Source organism: Bacillus rossius, chromosome 15, assembly GCF_032445375.1.
Source record: "Bacillus rossius redtenbacheri isolate Brsri chromosome 15, Brsri_v3, whole genome shotgun sequence".
Taxonomy (NCBI): domain Eukaryota; kingdom Metazoa; phylum Arthropoda; class Insecta; order Phasmatodea; family Bacillidae; genus Bacillus; species Bacillus rossius.
In genome coordinates, this window is record NC_086342.1 from 27,549,744 (window position 1) to 27,573,033 (window position 23,290).

At 34.5% G+C, this 23,290-nt stretch overlaps 1 protein-coding gene across 3 annotated transcripts in view; it reads right to left on the reverse strand.

Annotated features, from left to right (window-relative positions):
- The window catches only part of LOC134539686 (prohormone-1-like), a 344,120-nt gene that overhangs the window by 28,936 nt on the left and 291,894 nt on the right, over positions 1-23,290 (reverse strand). The window lies entirely within an intron of this gene.

Here is a 23,290-nt window from a genome sequence, read left to right on the forward strand (position 1 = left end):
AAATAATTTTTAATTTTAATTATTGCGGCAATTATTAAATAAATTTGTTTCCGTACCATGTACTGTATTAAATCCGTTATTATTTAGTGTAACACATTAAACATTATCTACAACATTCGTCCGAATAATTTTTATACATTGTATCGTTACAGCAAAGGGGTGGAAAATTCAGAGGTTGAAGAACAAAATAATTCATAACTCCCGCAGTAAGTAAACTCTAAAATCTATATCAACTAATTGTAAATCTTCTGGACGTTATTATAACAACTTTCGTTAAGGTGAACATTACAGCAAAAAGTTAAAACGAACAGTGGGGAAATTAATTTTTTTTAAATTTTTTTTACCAAATACACTATATGTTTCGTTCTTATTTATTTTAACTACATACATCTGGGCTAATACTTTTATCGAAATGTACTTTTTTTATATAATCAACCATTACTTAGAGGAGTGTAAATACAATGGTTGAAACACAAAAATAACCTTTATAGTAGATATTAATTATTAATCATACCCGATATAATACTAAACAGTATCAAAAAACTTCAGCTAGAAACTGTTGTGACACTTTTTATTAGTGTAATAATGTGCGGTTATATTTGTCAATTTAAACTTCCTTGATATAAAATTTGTTCAAATTAATTTTAAACCATCTTAATAATATCCTAGGTCTTCGTAAATTGTTTTTTTATACCAAAATATATCAAACCATTTAAATTAAAGCCTATCTTTTGTTAGAAATATTGATTTTTAATTCAGACATATTATATAGTATATTTGCAGATTACTGAATTAGAAATTTAATATTGAAGTTATTAGTTTCAAAAGTATAACACACGTTGTATTGTACAAATATTTTTAATATACATTTTTATGTAAAAAGTTACAGAATGTTATTTATGCGTGCGTGATTAATAAAATGTGAAACACAAAAATTTGTTTTGAAAATATTTTTCTATTTTTTGGAGTGTTTGATAATATTTATTTTTTGCGCAAAAATTCCATTTTATATTTCTATGTAAAGTAATTACAGAATATGTTATTCGGCACAACTGCCTGGGAAAATACGTATCCATGATAATGTTCAGTATATTTAATATATTTTTCTATTTACAGTGTTTTTTTAAATTTTTTTCAAAACTCCACGACCCCGGAGAAACCTCCCGGGTTGGCTTCCACATGGGAACACATAAAGAAACGTGCTCCCATGTGGAAGCCAATTCGGCGGATTTTTTGTTTCCACCCAAACCGCCTCTTGGGTTAGCCTCACTTGTTACAAGGGATTGTATTCCTATCAGACAAATGCCACCACTTGTCTGAGACAATCCGCCTTGGAGGAGCCGGGGCGCGAACCCGGGTCCTACAAGTCACAAGTCAGACGCTCTACCCCAGAGCAACGAGATCACTGCAGTTAAGGTAGATATGGAAGCAAAACGGACATACAGAGGTACGCCGTAGTGTGTGGTATTTGTGTCACAGAAATAAATGACTAATTGTAAAATAGTTATAATAGTATGTACGAAATACACAAGATAAATAATTTAAAAACGATACCATAAAAACCACGTCAGTAAAATAAGCACAAAAATTAACTGAAAATAGAAGTCTTATGTTAGTTTCATTAAACCTACGTATTTTAATATTGCAAACTGACTATCTTTAAGACACATTGTCCCGCGCAATATCAAGTAATTGCTGAGAATTAATCATGTTAAAATGTATGTGATTTATTCCAATCATTTTTTTTTACTTAAGAAATGAACACAATACATTTTCAAGAGTGTAAAAGTTTGAATTTATAATAAAACTGTTAAAGAATGACATTTACTTGAAAAGTTATTCGTAAGCCTTCTTTTTATTTTTAGTGTGGATTTAATACGTAACTGATTTTATAACATGTTTTTACCCATGAATTCGGTAGTGTAGGCTTCAGGATTGGATCAAGAGGGAAAAATAATTATAAAATAATTTGAGCTAATCTTTCAGTACTCGCTAGTAATAATTGCAATAATTAATTATTTTTAATCAGTCATTTGTATATATTTGAAATTAATATATTTTAATGAAGTAAAGTTCACTGTAAATGAGGTAATTATTATATTTTTAAGCAGGTTTTGTTTTGTATAATACAGTTTTTAATTTTATTTACTGTCGGGCATAGTTTGTGATTTTATTGAAAACCTCATACAATAAGGTAATTTAATTGTTTGAAGATATTTCAATTTCATAGTTTAATAATGTGAGAAATACAAAAATATCAATTGTAAAATAAAACAGCTCTAGTGGGTATCGAACCTGAGTCAACTGATTTCCAGGCTATGCGCTTGACCATCACTACACGGCCACTTTGTAGAAATTTAAAACATATTCCTCAAACATTACTTCAACTTAACTAATTAATAATACCATTCAGGCATTGGTACAGATTAAGCATTTACCAAGCACCCAAACGAATTAAAAAAATAGTAACCTAAAAAAAAATTTCAAAACTTGAGACAGAATTAGGACAAATACCTTATTTTACACGTAGCTTCCATTTAACACAATGTTAAAAATGGGCTGAACTACTACTAGTGCCGTTAGTTCGCAGGCCGCCGCGAGCTACACTAAGCTGACGGAAAATGAAGATAAGGTACGACGAAATTGTTTTTTGTTAACAGGAAAAAATGGTTTTTAAACCAGATGATCCGTAAAAATAATAATGCTAAAATAAAACCGTTTTCATATCGTTGTTTTTTATACACCGGGGAAAAAATTATTCCTCATGCTATATATTTTTTGCACGTTATCAAGAGATTCGTTATCTTTACAGAGCAGTTCTTTGAAATATTTCAGCATTCAAAATGGGGTTGTAAAAACATAACTTATCAATTTACATAATTTTTTCTTATCTTTTCTTCGGTTGGATCTAACGGTAAAATCTGAAGCGACTTTTCAAACAAAACGTATACAATTTTAAGAAGCTCAATTTTACCTTTTATTTGACACGCTTAGCAAATATTCAGTGCCTTCAGATATTCGGGGGTTTATTTTACTCCGGACTTGTGTCGCTACGACTCTTGCATAAGCTTAAGTAAAAGCACTTGGATAGCGAATGCCTACATAAAAAAAAATATAGCATAGGAAAATTTTTAACGTCTGAGCACTACCATTTACATATTTTTCTACAGGAGATTTCGCTTTATTCACTTTATGTCCCGTGAATACCTTAAGAATTTCAGATTAATGATGAAAACGTACCAAAGAAAACTGTAAATTTTTATTCCACCATACGAATTTCTTTAGCATTATTTTATTCTCCCCCCCCCCCCCCCCCCCCCGGCCCATCTCTCTCTCTCTCTGCCTTTTCGCCTACCGCTCTTGCTTCGAGTAAATATTTTTTGTATTTCATAAGTTAAAACAAAAATTTTACTTCTTTAAAATGGTTTAATATGAGACACGTTTCTGACTTATACTTAGGAGTAATGCATTGCGAAAGCATTTAATATTTTAGCTATACATTTTTTGTAAATAAAAAGTTATTTCAAATCCATATTTTCAAATTAATTTTCAATTTAAAGTAATTTAAATTGTTGTAGTTTGAATGAAAAACACAGGTAGAAAGCATTTCTCAATAATTCACCCGAAACAAAAAGAGCTAATGAGTTTGAATACACTAAAATTACGGTTAAAACGGCATAAAGTAGTAAATTTGCAAGAAAATAATGAAATTAACTATCGCAAGAAATTAAATTGATAAAAACTTTGTCACTATACTTAGAAAAGGTAAATAAATATAACATACTCTTGTATTGTGTGTATATATATATATATATATATATATATATGTGTGTGTGTGTGTTGCAAAGCAAACTTGTTGGTATACAGTAATTGCTGGTTTCCAAATTTTCCTACATGAAACCCAAGCCTATTTCGTACAAAATAACGTTAAAATAAATATCCGAGACACGCAAAATACAATCATATATTAAAGAGCAGCAAATGTCCAAAATAAAAACGAGGAAAAAAAAACTCATACGTATAAATTAGTGAAAAAATTCATTAGCATTATAGAAAATATCTTACCTGATTTCATATATATAATTAACTTTTTGTGGATTTTTAGAGAAACGAGTTTGGATACAGTAAACAATTTTTATGGTTATTAGAAACCTATGTTGATTTAGCGATTTAATGATTTCGTACATCGATACCATTATATGGATAGCGAGTATGAGTCACACGGAAAATTAAACCTGAAAAGTACCGAATCCGTTCACTGTTATAAACCCTGCATTATAACAAATAGCCATAGGTTATGTTCCATTTATTAAACCGAAACCAGTAAAACATAACTGTTTTATTGTATTACGCTAATTAAACCGTTATTGTACAAGAAAATAATTAAATGGAGCCTGCTCATGGAGCACACGTGCATTAGAAATATGCTACCTTATATATATATATATATATATATATATATATATATATATATACACATATACATACACACACACACATACAGGGTAAGTCACGGTTCAAACGACAAACTTCAGCTGCAGGTTAAAAATTACAAATTGAAGTTGAAAAATTGGTTGACTGTAAAGACGGTTTACGGACGATAGTTTAACGTGACAACGTCATAACAAAACATTGATGAAATTATTGCATACTTTTATGAATAAAATGAATCATTTTTATTGAATTATCACTATTCTTAATGGATACAAAGAAGGAGTGAAATGAAATATACAATTTATTGATAAATTTACTTTTATTTGCACTCATTAATTCAAATATGTTTATTACTTTAACGAAGAGATTATTTTAACTATAACTTTTATACATGTTTGCTATTTAACTTCTTTCAATCTGTAATGTGTGTTATTCTGTTAAGGATATGACGATGATAGGAAAAGTAGGAAACGAATGGGAGTGTTTCAAGGATGATGTGAAGTAAAATGGCTTACCCAACACCAAGACGCAGTCAAAAATAATATATTTGCGCCACGGACTCTGCAGCGATGCTAGGAGGAACGGGTTAGCAAAGAGCAATGAAAATGTTACATTGAAATGCATGAAAACAGAACTACGCCACGGACCCGGTCGCAATGCTAGGAGTTTCAGGTTAGCAAAGAGCAATATAAAATTAGCGTAACGGGACACAGCGAAACGGGAAACTTTTTCGTGCGTGCAGCCGGCGTTCATCGATTTATTAGACGTCACGTCAAACAATTATACGACTTAGGGTCTTAAATGCGTCCCAAGTCTGGTGTGCGTCTTTAAAGTTTACTGAAAATAATAGAAAGAGTTTTTTTTAATGGACCACTGAGCGACTGCATAATGTTTAAGTGAACCAAGTTCTACAAACACCGCGAATTTTGTGGCTGTAGTAAAAATTATTTCATTAAAATAACCGGGGGTATAAACATATCACAAAAAAAATTGGAAAATTTGAATGAAACAATTTTGTGACAGCAACAAAGTTCACGGTGGTGGTAGATTTCTCACCTAATTAAACATAATTCAGACGCTCTGTTTTCTATTTTGCATACTTTATTATTTACAATAAAAATTTGGTTCAGCCCCAACTTCAATGACGAATACCAACCTTGGGAAACACTTAAGACCATAATACGTAAAGAAATTTTCAACATATTTTGTAGTGCTGAATCTACATCCAAATATTTTATTTGAGGTCGAATTCATACTCACTGTGCATATCTTGTAAGTAAACATACATATTCGGATCTTTTACCTGTTTTTTAGCATCTATGTTTGTCATCATACACACACAGGTTTGGGTTAAAATTCAACTATGAATTTTACAGCCGGATACGAAATACCAACTAAGATTCATTTATGTGTAAGTTTTTTTTTAAATTTCTTTGCGATTATTGAAAAAAATAAAACACGTTCAGTCAAAAATCTGTCACCTACTTGTGTGAAGCAGTACAGTTTTACAAAAAAAAAAAATATTATATATTTTATTCAAACAAAACAAACTTTAAAGAGGGTGAACGTAGTTTAATGTCATTGTGACTACTGCAGCGTAAATATAAGACGTGGGGAGGGGGAGGGGAGTCCGGACGTAAAAACAGCGCCCGGGTGTTTTTGAAGCGAAGAGCCACACGCGACGTAAACACACTTCGCCTCGCTGTTGCGTCATCAGCTCCGCTCGGACAAACACGCTACACACGTGTGCATGTGATTGGTTGAGGGGTGTGAAGGGGCGGTGTTAGGGGAAGGCGCCAGCCATCCAACCCCCACCCTCTGTTGTTACTGCGCCGGTAGCCGCATGACCAAACACACTTTAGGGAAGCCTAAAGGTGGGTTTACGATTGAAAATTAAGAATTAACACTTAAGACTTAGTCGTGTACTTACCATATGACTCTATATAAACTAGTGGAATGGTTTATGATTGTCGTGTGTGAATTTTGACGGGTCGTGTGCGAACCATATGATGACTTAAGACTTAACAGAAATGGTTATATTTTATATTTTTCGTTAAGACTTAAGGGAAGCGACCAATCACAACAAACCGGAACCTTTCAACTGGAAGTTTATGTCTTATTATTGGACCGAGCGAGGCAGTATTTTGGGTTAGAATTCGTATATTTGTAATTTGTAATCATCCATTTCGAAAAATATATATCCCATTTGTCAATAACCTATTTCAAACCTGCTTCTCCATTACGAACAATGGCCGACCATGTGTTTTGTGCTGTGATTGGTTGGAATTAATGACTTCTATGTCAATCATAAACTGGAAAATGTAGTTTTGACTTAATCGTGTGCTCGATGTTAAGTTATAATTCTTAAGGAAATCAATCGTAAACCCAGCTTATAAGATGTACATCAAGTTCTGTCCCTGCCCGATTACACCCGAAGAATTCACCTTCGGCCAACCTCGGGTTTATTTGTACCTATATATTTATATTTCTCTGCTTATTTTAATTTAGCTGTACTAACCGTCCATAGTGTTTTAAAGTGTTTTAATGTAGCTAACCTAACCGACCACTTTTAATATTTGAATTCATTTTTCCTGCGCAAAAATAAAACAAATCCCGAGGTTGGCCGAAGGTGAATTGTTCGGGTGTAATCGGGACGGGACAGAACTTGATGTACATCTTAGGCTTCTCCACACTTTTAAGGCCTGGTCACACCGTCTATCTTCAGTCTTCAATTCATTTGACGACGAAGTCAGGGCGGTAGCATCAGGGCGCAGTCACACGGAACGACGAACTACTTCAAGTAAACATGTTTACGAACGCGAAAGTTAACGGTTACACGGCAGTTGGTTTAAAGTATGTTCAACTACAAAACCGATATTTTACTGTCATCGAATGAATGTGTTGTGAATTAATATTTATTTAATTCTCTTTTCGAGAATTATTCTCTGTCAGATAAATATTAAAATAGTAAAATATTTACCTGTTGATCTTTTTTTTTTGTTGCAGTCAGTAAAATATCACACGAACTTGTGCCAGGAACATTCTCCATCTTGCGTTTGTCTGCATTCGCATAAACGTCCTGCGTTGTCTTACAAACTAAAAGGTTTTGATATGTCGCCTAAAGGCGAAAGTGGATAAATTAAGTTATTCGAACTCTGCCACTTGGCTCCTAATGGACAAGGTAATCGGCTTTTAGTTCGATTCCGATGATATGTTCTCGTCCAGGTCACTTATCTGAAACTAACAGCCTTGGGATAATATAATATTCGACCCTACAGTGTAAATAGCTAGCCTTGACGTCCCCGTAACGTTAGATAACGTAATATATTAATTAGTGATATAATTGGAGGCAGCTAAGAAACAAGGAAATAACTTACACTCCAAAAATTTGGCATTTGTAAAAAAGAAAACGGTAATTATTACTTTGAAAGGGATTTAATTTGTAAAAATAATGAAGCCAATTTATGCACCTGTGATGTAGGCTTCGTGTTAATTTTTATTTTTCGCGGGGCTTTGTGTAAATGGCTCTGCAGAACAATAAAACTGTTCTTATTTTTAATTGCATCCTGATTGCGTAACGGCGTCCAATTAACTACGTGAATTTATATTACATAGAAATTCTGTATTTCACAATAAATCCGACCTTAAGGGACCCGTCTAGTCAAGGGTTAATGTGTGCCAGTGAGTCTGGATGATTAGTGCGACTCTCGCTGGTGCATCTAGCACGGTATCGCCTCTAAGCGCAACGCTTCTAACAGGCGCGCAGTCTTCTCGTCGTGCATGGGGGAAACTATGAGATATGCGCGGTAACCTTGACATCATATGGCGGAAAAACGAAGATGAAGATGTAATGAAAGGCCCTTGATTGCTTTCAAGACTCTTTACCAGGCGTTTCACGTCCGAAAAATATTCTGGGAACACGTGTTTTGGCCCTTTTCACTCTCCAAAAATTGAAGTTTAAAAACTAAGTGCGGAAAGATAATTACTAATCCGCCCTTAGCGCATGCTTAAATTGTTTTTCGTGAACAGACGCCGCTCGAATGACTTTAGCAGTTTTTTTTTAATCGCGTTGTTTTTAAGTCTCGTGGTTTTAATTTTTCTGAATCTCTGCACACCGTATGTGTGCCCGGATAGGCGGGCAGCTTAATGTTAAAATGACGATGATGATTATGTCGATAATGGGTTGATCGGCCTGAAGGCTGGATGGGATACGCGGCCGAAGCCACGGGATGATTGCCACGGCGTGTCTATGGTTCAGACGTGATGCTGCGGTGGATTGATACTGCCTTCCGCAGGATAAGGGTTAATGGATAGCACAACCCATCCCATCCATGAATCCAGAAACTAAAGTTTCTACAAGGGGAACTAAAAAAAAAAATCTCTGACCTTTTCGGAATCGAACCATGAACGTTTGCATTATCAGCCAGAAGTTCTAGACACTTAAGGTGATAGTTTCCTAAACGTTTTTCTTTCTAATGTTGCGTGTTTTTGTTCATATTACATATAAATCTATAATATAACCACATTTAACTGATTATAAAAGGCTCATTCTACTAAACAACAGGACAGCGTTGCGCATATTAAACAACACACTTATTGGATCCTCCATACATGTATACATATATACATGGTATTACTAAATAACACAGATAAACTGCATTTGCTTACGTTAAAGAAAAATATTGATTTTTAAGCCAACATAATGTGAATCCTAAGAGTCATGCTTGAAAATTAAACACGTGTTTATTGTATGAAAAATGTGTACAGTGTCAAAATTACCAACCACTGCCAAACACTATGCTGATTATTACATCATAAAAACACACTATAGCCTCTCTAATGCAATTTTAATGTAATTTGTTATACAAAATTGTTATTGATATTTGAATAAAATATTATTAATCATCATTTAAGATGAACATAAACAGGATAATGCGGTCACAGTATTTTCCACGATCCGAGTTTTTAACTGACCTGACCAATGCATGATAAGTTGTATGTTCTGACCCACCCTGTTCCTGGATTATCGCCAAACCAGTACACCCCTCATTAAGCGGATTATAGCTGGAACGAGACTCAGCATCAGCGAAATGAACTGGTGAAGAAACAGGAGCACCTCGATAACACCTACTGACACACGCGCAATGTCCACCACATCGTCTTCGTAGGAGGCGAGCAATATAAACTATCAGCCCCCTTAATACCCGTTAAAAAGCTATAATTAAGTTTCATTCTTCTATTACTGTTGGAACAGACAGTTGTATGTCAAATTTCAAACCTTTCAAGAAACTTTTTACTTCCAGCTCAAATTCGTTGAAACAAATTATTAAAAAAAAACTCAAACTAATAAATTTTTATAACAAACAGCTGATAGAAATAGTTTGCCCTGTAAAGGCATTGACGTTTGGCATTGATTTTTTTTTTTAAATGAGTCAACCAGAAGTACTTAATACTGTTAATAGACCCTATGTTATGTGTTATGGTTTAAAAAAATCTGTTAATGTTGGATCTCTACATTAATGAAGGCAAATTGTAATACTAAATTTAAAAATATTTTCATGATACAAATACTGTTGAAACTAATATAGAATATTAAGTATAACCCCTTTTTTAAAGGGAGATACGACCAGAACCACAAAGGGACGACACCGCTTGACCGCATGGTCATTAGACCGTATGAGGGGAAAGTGTGTCAGAATCACCGCAAGCCCCGCCCCCTAGCTGCCATTGGCCTGGTAGCTAGCGGGGAAAGGGAACGTGACCAGGAGAAGAACTACATAAGTACGGGAACTCGGTTTAGCCTTGCTGAGTCCAGAAAAGTACAAATCAGATTACAATCACAGTATAATGCCACTTGCCAAATATTTTCTTAATGTTATTGAAGAAAAATATTACGAAAACCTGTATAGGGAATGGCGTTTATTAAAGACTGTTGAAGCACTCAAGAAAGAGGACGAATTTATGGCGTGCGGTAACAATGACCCACACAGATTTTATTTTAAGTATTATTTATTTATTTTCCTGCCATACTATATCGTTTTGATTGTTATTATTTATGCTCAGTCTAAAAGCCAATTAACTACGTGTATTCATGTTTAAAAGCCGTCATCAACGTCTGTAATAGAAATGTGAACAAACCAAGTTAAAGTCATTTGACAAAACCAAAAATTGTATTTACGTCTGGAAATGATATAATATGATTTGATTTAATTTATAACCCTAATTTTATGTTGTAAATATTTCCTAAAAGATTTCCTGTTTGTTTTCATATATTGTATTGTTGACTGGAGTTCTATCTATGTGTCTGGCCTTCCAGGCAATCAGGGTTCAGGATTCATCAATAATGAGTTTTTAAATATAATTTGAGAGAGAATAATTTAGCGTCATCTCCGTGTGGGTTAAGCACCAGACGCTGTTGCTTTAATTGCAACTTTTATTGAAATAATCATATACATTGTGTTGGGAGTGTTATCAAAATGTTCTGCGATATAAACTACCTACACGTGAGTGAATGCAAAGGTATTTATGCATTTTAAGAACTTTATATCAGTAATTGAAACTCAAATCAAGGCAATGTCATTGTTCAACTAGAGATGCAATTTTGAACATGTGAACTGAAACGTCTTAATATTGCCATGTAAAAACGAATACCTTACAAATAACTGTGATATTTTATTAAGTATTTGGAAATGACATAAATTGAGATACATTTTTTTTGGTTAAATCTTCAACTTAAGTTACATTACATGACCTCGACCCGATTTCAGTGGTCCGTATAGAAAATATTTTTATGCCCCCCTGAGTAACCAAACTAGCCGGTAATAAAACTGATAATTATAAAGCAGGAACTGCATAATTTTTTAAAGTCATATAATTTATACAAGTGAAATTAAATAAAGTTGGATTAGACTCAGAACTCTTGGTAAAATAGTGCTCGACGTATTGTCCTGAGTGTACATCATCTACTTCTGACTCATCCGTGATATATTCATATAAATAATAATTTTAATATATAAATTTAAGAAGAAAAATTCTAATATTTTATTGTTGAAAATCCTTGTGTCATTATAGTGTACTGTGTTGTGTTGAATAAATGTTTATTGTGTGTTTTTTAAGTAAAATAAGGATTTGTACATACATATTGTCCTACACTTTTTACTTAACAATCAAATTAAGTTAATAATTGATTTATTAATGCAGTGTCAACACCTACACACAATATAGCTACCTATAAGTTACAGTAGAGAAGAAATATAATGGATTTTTGGAATACAGTTTTTGGAATGAAAAATGCTGTAGGAGACCAAATGTTCCCTTCTATAACAGTGTTCATTAAAGCCATGCTATGCTTGCCTCATTCATCCGCAGCAACTGAAAGAATATTTTCTGCAGTTACATTGACCAAAAATAAAATTAGAAACAAAGTATAATCACCACTGGTAAATGCACTTCTTTTGGTAAAATTGAATTGATGAACACATCAGCTGCAGATTTTACTGTTTCAGGAGAACTGATTAAGTTAGCAAGCTCTGCTAGAAACAATGAGAGAATAGGTACTTCCTGTTGTTTATTTTGTGAGTGGGAAATGTGTAAATATAATATTTAGTAATTGAAAGTCTAATGCATAATTAATTTTTAAAAAAGAACTATTTTTTTTGCAAATTCTAAACATTATATTTAATCACATGTATGTCAAGTGCAATATTAATATATTGGCCATCGTTGTTTCTATGGCCGGACACCCACTAGATTTGAACGATAATATCCATTCTTGGTTTCATAAAATCTCAATGTGGCATTTTTTGATTGGATTTCCAAACAGGTTTACTCTAAACAAGAATGCAATTCCAAATGTATGCTGGTGATAAAATGGTGCGTTTAAAATTTTATTTTATTTATCTTTGCATGTGTTATTTTAGGTAATTTGTATTTTCAATTCATTAATTTTAAGAGCGTTGCAATGTCATAACTCCATAAATTGTTAAAACAATAACAAATTATTTTTTATTACTTTTTTTCAAATCTAGTACTTTTTTCTCGCTTAAGTTGGTACGAATTTTTTTTTTCTTGTGGACACCCTGGACACAATACTGTACTGAAGCAGTACCAACCCCAGGAGCATATGAATTGTCTCGCGTGACTCAAGGGAGCCAGCAGTTCTAAACAGCTTTGTGCATTAGGATAGAAGAATTTTAATTCTTACGTATTTTAAGTAGATTTCAAAGAAATACTATACCTATTGTAGCCGTTACGAAGAAGCGACTTCAGGAAAATTTTTACATATTTTTTCGTTTCATGGTACATAGACCCCAAAACCATTGTCAACTCAAAAGCTTATATATAAATATATATATATATATATAATTTTCTTGTGGACACGATAACTGTCGTAATTTTTCTCAAATCAATTCCAAACTAATACATAAAATCTAAATGTGGAAAAACTCGGTCGCTTTCGTTAATGAGCAATATCCGACCAAAGGGGTAGAAATGGGGAAGGTTTTTTTCAAAAACAGAAAAATCGTTCTAAATCACGCAATATGGAAAATATCACATCCGTTTGAATTTATTAAAATTCTTAGGAGTAATGCCAAAATAATTTCTCTGAATAAGTTTTCGATAGGACCGACGGTATCTCCAAGGGGTTGAAAAAACAAGGGTTGGCGGACAAAAAAAATCATAACTCTGTTCGTAGGCATAGCATCGAACTTGAACAAATTATGTATTTTTCTTATAATTTCTATCTAAAACTTTTGTCTGGAACAATTTTTGATTAGACGAACCATTGCAGCAATGTAGTATATAAAATAACAGTAAAAATTAAAAAAAAAAAACATAACTCCCTCAGTAAGTACACCATCAAAACCGTTCTAACTGTTAGTAAATTGTATACTTTTTATCTAAAACTTTTGTCTGAAATAATTTTTTATAGGTCGAACCATTGTTGCAGAGGGTAGAAAAAATAAAGGTATTGAATTAAAAAAAAAAAGCATAATTAATGTACCATGTACACTCATAAATCCTTTATGTTTTATCGTGTAAACTTAAAGTATTCAGTACATCTTTCATCTGAAATAAATTTTTATACGACCAACAACTGCAAGGGGTTGGAAAAACAAGGGTCTGCGGACAAAAAAAAATTATAACTTCCTTCGTAGGTACAAAACCGAATTCGTACGAATTGTGTATTAATCATATAATTTTTGACGTGACAACGTCTAATAAATCGATGAACGCCGGCTGCACGCACGAAAAAGTGTCCCGTAATGCACATTGTCCCACTACGATGTGTCCCGTTACACTCTTTGTACGCTTGCGCGCATCTATCTCTCTTCCGCTCGATTGGAACAACCATCGATTTGACTTTTTCGAGGAACATTAAACTTGAAATACTCCCATTCCTTTCCTACTTTTCCTATAATTGTCCTATCCTTAACAAAATAACACAGATTGGAAGAAGTTAAATAGCAAACATGTATAAAAGTTATAGTTAAAATAATCTCTTCGTGAAAGTAATAAACAAATTTGAATTAATGAGTGCAAATAAAAGTATATTTATCAATTAAATTGCAGATTTCATTTCACTCCTTCTTTGTATCCATACAAAATAGTGATAATTCAATAAAAATGATTCATTTCTACTCATAAAAGTATGCAATAATTTCATCAATGTTTTGTTATGACGTTGTCACGTTAAACTATCTTTCGTAAACCGACTTTACAGACAACCAATTTTTATCTAAAACTTTTGTCTAAACATTTTTCGATCGGACCAACCATTATTGCAAGGGTTTGAAAAAATAATGGGTAGAGTTTAAAAAAATTCATAATTCTCATTAGTTACAATATAACGTTCTTCAAGTTGTTGGTAAACCTTATAATTTTTATCAAAAACTTTTGTCTGAAACAATAATTGATTTTCCATTGCTGCAAGGGGTTAAAAAAAATAAAGGGTAGAATAAAAAAAATTCATAACTCCCTTAGTGGTGCACTTTCAAATCCGTTCAAACTGTTTGTTAATCTTATAATGTTACTAAAAACTTTAGTTTGAAACAATTTTTGATAATACAAACCATTACTTCAAGGGATGGAAATAACAAGTGTAGAAAAACAAAACGACATTACTTTTATAAATACATTTACTTTCAAATTCATTTTAGTAAAAATACCTCAACATTATCTAAAACCTTTGGTTGAAACATTTTTGATGAAACTAACTATTACCATAAAAACAGGGGTTTAAATTTAATTTAATTTTTACATTTTTTAGTATCGAATTCATTGGAATTTGTTTATTACCATCTAAGATTACCTTAAACCTTTGTCCGAAAAAAAAATCAATTAGGCTATACGACATTAGTGCACGAGATGAAAAACTGTGTTTGTAAATCAAAAATAATTACATTACTACCTTAGTAGGCACATTATGAATTTCTTTAAGACATTCATTGCTGATGCATTAATTTAAAAACATTTAAAATATTTTCGCCGTTGTAGGGGATAAACCTGGCAAAAGGCCCCACTTTGAGGCGACAGTTTCTTATGTAGGGGCTATACTACCGTACAAAAGGGCACCACTTAGATAAAATCAGTTTGTAACTTATATGTGTGCTATTCGTTCTAGGTCACAGTTAGGTATTTAATTATGTGCAGTTACTACTAGCTTGGCTGCTGTTAACACATAGATAGGTATGGATACAGTTGGTGATAGGTAGATTACAATACCATACAAAACACCATGGTAATTTTATTTTTTATTAATGAAAATATCTCAGGTTTATCTTTAAAAAAAAATATTATATTACTTTTAAACATCCTAACTATTGTTGGCACGGCAGAACACAAATATGTTAAAAAAATGTCTGGAGTGACGATGCGCACATTCATTAACTAATCAAGTGTCTATTTTATCCGGTTTCGAAAATCTCATACACAGGTTCAGTTTATAATTTCGTTTTATATAAGTTTTTTACCTCGGCTAGATAAAATAACTTAAGTCGGTAGAGCTCTGATGCTCTCTCTCCCAGGCCACTGGGTGATTACAGTTGTGTGTTAAAATAAAGTGTCAAAATATATTCACGAAGTTAATTTTTACAATAATCCAGTTCATCAATGTTTCTCTTGGAATTAGACCGCAAAATAACGAGGTATGGATGGGATACGTGATTCGTCCTAGCGAAATGGAGTAACAGACTCAGTCATTTCTTACTCACGTATATTTTTCACTCCGAATAACTTTATCCTTTTGGATAAAGCCCTAATAATACTCTCTTACGTTTCAACAGTACATTTATACCATCCTTTAGTGCGGATGCATATTTCTGCTAGCTATTTTTCAGGATAATATTCCGTCGACGTCTCGTATGTGTTCATCCATTAGTAGGCCATTACATTATTTTAAAACCTTCTTAATTTAAGTCAGCTTAACAATCCGTTCCAGATTTAAAATACGGCTCCTGATTGGCCGAGAAATAAAGACAGTTACATTATTTCATATCAAAGACATCAAATCCGCGCGCAACAATAGCGCGGAACACAAAATCTCTCATTAAATTTGAATAAATATAGAAATAACATTTTTCATTAAATAAAAACGGTGTCAAATTAACAGTTTACCGTTTAAATGTCAATTGCTCCTAGAGGGGTCCTTGCAATTGTTTGTCTTCAACGTTCGTTTTTGTCATAGAGTTACAATCACATAGATATACACATAAAATATAAATAGTTTTCAAATAATAAAAATATACATACCAGACGAATAAGTATAAATTAAAATAAATAATTACGTAATCGGGGCTGAAACATACATAGTTGCAGTAGGTACACCGTATGGAATATGAGAAAATGTTGAATCGATATTTTTTGAATATTGGCGAGCAGATAGGTATTTTTCTTGTCAGCTTCCTTAAGTTCTTTAAATGTTCAAGGAGTTTATAGAAGTTAAAAAAAAATAATTCAAGATGATATACTTAGTAACTTTGAAATCTACCTACGCCTGTAGGCTGTGTCAAAGGGGATTCTTTTTTTTTTACAGAATTTTTGTTATATCGGGGTAAGTTCTTTCTACTGGAGTATTTTGATACTGAAAAAACTTATAATATGGTGACGTCTACGCAAAGTTGGCAGTTACGAATGTACTAGGAAGTTACAAAGTTTTAATTTCAATGGATTTAGTCATTCAGCTAAAACACCAAACATAAAATTCGTCCCCTATCCTCCAAAACCCCGAAATGAGTAAGACATGATGTTTCGCCAACTTAACTTTCAACTTGTAAGGCGACATGTACTGTTCGTTGGTCTAATTTAAGTATGTTGACATTAATACCATATTTTGTTGAAAAGTAAATTGATTATAATGATTTACATAATTTTAAATAGTTTCAGAATTCAGTATTAGCTGTAGTAAGCTACGTACAGATGACGAAGCAAATGTTAATGCTATATAACCTCTTCAGGAAAAGTAATTACGAATTAGTCGAATTTATAGTTTATGCTTGGAGAAATCAATGAAGTAAATTTATATGTGTTAAGACTACTTTATGTTTTTCCGCAATATTTGCATGCAAGAAATGCGGCTTATGAACACCCGATCAGTTGCCAATTTAAAAATTACTTATTTTTCTGAAACGATATGGTAGGTCTCATAATAGATACCACCACTCCGAATGCCTATATACTGGCCGGTTGACTTCTAGGAAACACTCTCTCAGTTGTGATAGGCAGCTGCTCGACTGACCCCCTCCACTTTCTGATGCGCTCATCACGTGATCGCCTGGTGACAGTGGGGTCTGCGCAGGTTATTTTGCCTCTTGTCGCGCTATACGGTCACTAGACGGGTAGATGGTCGGAAAGATATTTGTGCCGGAAAGCTATTTGCGAAATTAACTTATTTCTATGGAAGGTGAAGATTCGGAGTTAGTTAGACCGGAAGGTGAACCAAGTGCGTCTAATCAAGCAAGATCTGAAGTGCTACCTGGGCGCAAGAAGAATTCTTGTGTCTATCATGATTGCCAAGGATATTTCTACTTCAGCGAAAGAACTACTGCAAATACAAGGTAAGTGGTTCTCGGAAAAGTGCAATCTAATATTTTAGAGTAGTGCGATGAAATTTCACGCACGTGGAAGGCACTAGAAGGAAATTTGCCTTGTAAATTATTGTGTAGGAAGTATTGCTTTGTTTCAAGAAACTCAAGCTTCATAGTATTGCATATATGAGCTATTATACCACGCAACATTTTAGAATAATAATCGTATTTGTAACAATACGTTTAAAAAAATTTGCAGGCAACTGAGATGCACCAGAAAGAGTCACGGCTGTCGCGCTCGAGCAACAATGGGTCTTCAGGAAGGCGCAGTTATTGCTCTGTCCAGAAGCAGTCCACTGCACAACCATGAACCGGACCTGAGCATTAAAGAATCATACAAACTGCGTGCAGTTCTTAAGGCAAGATCAAAAATGGAAACCACCTCTCTTCGCGAAATCTTTTTTTCCGAGGCGAAAAGGTGAGAAATATTGATAGGCTTCATTTATGTTGTTGTTCTTGTTGTTGTTGATGATGATGACCTTTGAAGGTTTTGGCAGCTCACAACAGCTCAGGTATTCAGATAGATAGATAGATAGATAGATAGATATATATAGGCCTATAGTTGTTCTGGGGATGAATTATATGAATATACGGCAGCACCAGGAGGGATAGGCAGGGGAAATAGGAGATTCCCCCCCCCCCCCAAAAAAAAAACCGCCGACCTGTTGCGTCGTCATTTGAGATCCTGGAGTGATCCCGGCGGGAACCGCACCCGGATTGCCTTAGTGTGTGACTTTGTGTGGTGGATTGGGGGGGGGGGGGGGGGGGGGAGAGAGAGAGAGAGAAACAATTTACACACTTCTGTCCATTACTTTTTCCGGAACACAAATGTTCATATCACAAACGAGTAATAAAACTTACAAAACACAATTTCTCACACTTCCAAAACGTTCATATTGCCATAAAGTAAGCGACTCGAGATGAACATCTGAAAAACTTTTTCTCGTGCGAATTCAGGTTGACGCGCGTAGGGAACAAATTTAGATAAGCAAAAACAGCTTATGTTTACTGTAAAGAACATAAGTTACTAGTACAAAGTTGGTGTTCAATGCATTTATTTGGTTGCGATTTTTTTTCTAATCTTAACACTTTCAGTCATAGCATCCCACATTTAGGAGAGTTGCACATTAATTAGTTTTACGTTTTAACTGTACTTAAAAGTCACCTAACATTAAATTTGTGAGAATAAGTGGAATCATTTATTTCTGAGAATTGTTTCCAGCCATAAATACAGCAACCACTAGGTAATAACATCTGCCATATTAAAAATCGTATATTGGCTTCAATGCTTGAGCGATCGTTGTGTTTGTAAAGATAAAGAAGGCATCATATAATTTGGCTCATAGCAACAGTTGAAATTAAAATTTTCTCTGTGACTGAAAGGGTTAAATACGATAGTAAAAGAAACTAATATACTAATTCTGTAAAAAAAAATTAAGACTCGTAGCGTGTATAATGAGTGAAGTGTATATATAATCATAGTCTACGTATTGTCAGTGGCTGCATCCGAATACTGACCTAATGGATCCATTAGCTAAGGGATCCACTAAAAGTGCATCGTAGTGGACGCGGCCATCTTTGAGTTGAATCAAAATTATCACAAGGGATGCTGATGCATCACTTCACGCATCCACTAATTCGAGATTTCTAGGGATGCGACACTCGCATCCACTAACGCGTCCCTACATCCATTAGCTTCGGAATTGGGTTTTATTATGTTTGTGTATAACATTACTTCAGATTTTCAGCATAAGATTTGTTTAAAACATTATTAGTGAAAGTGATAACTTAAACAGAGACAAATGAAGACGTTAATAAATATAATCAAAATACGAATTTAAACTTAAAGGGTAATTCAAAACTCATAAGTATTTTTAAAGTTTACAATTTATAGAATGTATTTTATTTTGATCACTAACATGTGTAACATTCACGTTACGTTATTTTTTAATAGGTAGGTATTTATTATTTACGTTTTGCTGAATATTCGTAGATATCCATACACAAAATGGCTGCGTGAACATTAGTACGACTGACAGTCAACAGGTGGTGCTAGCAGTAAATGTATTCGGATACTATCCATACATTAGAAATGCGTCCTCTACATTGTGGCTGCATTTGCTAAGGGATGTAGGGAAGAGTGTGCTAAGGACGCATCTCTGTGTATTCGGATACAGCCACAGTTTCCGCGTGGACAAATCCGGAATGCGGAAAACATGTCGTTACCGTGCATAATTTTATCATATTGTTATGAACGCTGGAGACGAGACAGCGACGGCGCCAAGTGCGTGACCGGTGGCTGCGGGGGCGCTGACGTCACGCATACCAGGCTGGATGACGAGGGGCCCTCGGTTTCCCTCCTCCCTTTCCACGCACCATGCAACTACCTTGGCCAGAGCTATTGTTCCTAGCGGCCCCCGTCAGTCACGTTCACGCTTATCCCTGCCCTTCCCCCCTCCCCTGCCCTACCTGGCACACCCGCCAGAGCCCTGAAGTACGAGCCCCGGTGCCTGCCAGGGATTTTCCCCACGCTGTTCCACCAGTCTACGAGAGATCTGGAAGCATCGTCACGTGGGATGAGTGACCCCTTCGCCATCGGGTCGGAAACCCCTATGACGTCAAGCAGGGGTCTCTGTGTTTCCACGACCGACCCGGGACCGCTGAATGCGAGACTTCTGGGTGTTTCGACGCCTGACTCTGCGGCTATAAAAGGGTCCCCCCCGCTTGGCTCGAGAAATAAGAGATTGGTTGGTTGGTGAGAGGCGCGCGTGGCGCATATTACCTCAGTTGCAATGTACACAATGTATGGGGTTTCACCAAGAGACAAGAGAGTCAAGCCTAATTTAAAATTAATGCTTTATCTCCTTAATGAATATCCATTATTCCCTTTCAGAAATTAATAAGGATATCATCAAGAACTTAGTTATTAGATCTTGCTATAAAAGGAGATGAACAGCGTCTAAATTCGAATGTAGCTGCATCAACATGTAGCCAATTGTTGCAATACAAAAAAACTTTCAGCGATTTTGAACTTGACCAAATCCCTAGCGAAAATGAGTCGTGTTCATCGGTAAGTGAGTACGAATGTGAGGTTGAAGAGCACTTTATTCAGCCCGAGCTACCATTCCTTGTGAAGGAAGATGATAATCCGGAGCCTGAAGTATCAGTCCCAATCGTGGAGGATATTGGTGATATTCAGTGCAATAAAATGAAATGTGAAGTGCCATTTCTTTTCTAGTAAGGTATAGGTTACTTGGGAAAACTGTCCTATTTTCAATGGCATAAAAAATTTACTTGCGATTGAGATCCTTATATTCCAGAAGATATTTATAACCCATTAGAACTGTTCCTACAACTTTTCCTGTGGATCTCTTAGAAAATATAGCTTTTCAGACCAATCTGTATGCTGCGCAGAAACTGGGAGGTTCTTGCAATTTTCATCACACTAATTTTGAGGAGCTAAAAGCATTTTTTGCCACCAATCTCATAATGGGAATACAGAAATTGTAATGCTACAAGGACTCTAGGTCATCTAACCCTGCAATGAGAGACACATATATTTCTTATATGATGTCGCGTAACAGATTTTCATGGTTACTAAGTCATGTACGTACATTTTAATGATAACGACCATCAATAAAAAAAAGGACAAGAAAACTACGACGAACTGTACAAAGTCCTCAAAGAGTTAATAAAATGAAAAGGCTGTGAAGTGTTTAATTGAACATGGTAAGATTCAAACAGCTTTTTATGTGTTTCAATGTTTATATGAATGTGATTATTGGCAGAAGCCGCAGCGTAAGCATCAAGAAATTTGGTAATACTAGGCCTTTTATTGTTAAAATTGTGTCATGTAAATGGCAAAGTGGGGTGTTCTGTGCCAAGCGTCTCCAAGAGAAATGTGTGTCACTATTCGTGATTATGTCACGCTGGAGCTCTTAGCTGTACTGAATGTAGTCATAGCGAAGTTCGATCTGCAAAATGTGTCGATTGCAAGCAGGAAGGTGGTTTTTAAGACTTGAACACGCAGCATAAATTTAATAATTTGAAAGGAATTGGGATGTGTAGGGTGAAACTTATCAGGCATATATTATAGCTACCTATTATTTAACTTCTAAACTTCTCATTTCAGTTACATTGAATCTTCAAATTATATACAAATGTGATAATAATCTCAATTTTCTCTAACCCTATAACAAGTATGATAATCAAATAAATAGCATGTTCGGGTTCAATCTCAAAGTCACTGGTCTCCAAGATAGTGGCTATCTTAAGTTACTCTTAAGTCTTAATATGCTTCTTCTATTTTTTACAGAAATTCTGATGGTGCAGATAAAAATCCTTATGCAACAGTGCGGAGGTGTATGGAAAGAGCAAGACGTGAGCTATTTCCACCAATTACGGAGGATTTGCGGGAGTTCTGCAATATTTTGGACGGCAGAACCTGGGCAGATCTGTACAGCCCCAACCACGAAAAACAACTTGCCCACAAAGTCGTAGAAACTGACAATGGACAAATCACTGCAATTGTTTTTGCTAATGATACCTTCCTTCAATTCCTTTCGGAAAATCCAACCGAACGTCGTGAGGTATCATTTGACGCTACCTTCAAAGTAGTCCCCCGAAGGCCGAGCGGCTTTTGTCAACTGATGACAGCGGTGGTATACTTTCAAGACATAGTAAGTATACTAGCAATATTCTTTTAGAAATTCAATACTCCATTTTCTTATTTGCAACTCCTTTTTTAATTTGGAAGTGTTTCTTCAGATTTCAAAAACGTGCTCGACTTTCTTTGTTTGCTTGTTTTTATGTTACTACATAATTACAAAAGTTTGTGTACAGAATTTACCTTTATTTCTTAAAAAAAAAAAAATGCAAAATCATAAAAGTGTATTACAAATAATTATGGATACCAGATTTTGTTAAGATTTGATTTTCCTTGTGTGTGGTTTTTTTTTTTTTTTTTTTTTTAGGTAATGATGTGTTTAAAATAATAAATTAACGTTACAATTTCAGGGATTTCCGATTTTCTTCGCCTTGATGACCAAACGGACTCAAGAAGCATACGTTGCTGTCTTAGACATATTCCATCAGAAGACATCTGCTTGGGAAATTGTGGCTGTATCGTCAGATTTTGAAAAAGGACTTGTTAATGCCATTATAACCAGATATCCGAATGCAGAGTTCCATGGGTGTTGGTACCATTGCTGCCAGGTAAGTAAGTTATTCTGTCATGAACTAACTCTTCTTCTTTTTTAGAGGAAATTTAGGGGCTAATGAACATTCAGATTCTGTTACATTACCATCCCAGAGTATAAGTAATACTCTTAATACATACTTTTACTTGATTGTTAGTGAATACCATTTAGCAGATGTCAAGAAAGCATACATACTTATGTTTTCGATTGTTTAAAAAATTCGCTAGGTAGGTACATAGTAGAAATTGGTTCCTTCGGGTGCACGGGCGGCGGCTGGGGATTGAGGATGGGGTCAATGACCGAACGCCCTGACGTCACAGCGGCCATCTTGGATGACCTTGGGCATGACCTTGGTGGCCAATTTGGGTCCGCCATTTTGTTTTCACTGCCAATTTTTTGAGCCATTATTTTGTTTTCTAGAACTTTCCACCATTTTGTTTCGCCACCATTTTGTTTCGCTACCATTTTGTTTTCTAGAACTTTCCATGACATCGAACGACCTACTCCTAGGCGTTGCATGTTTTGTTATGGCTGCCATCTTGGATTTCCTTAAATATTAACCGATTTCAATGA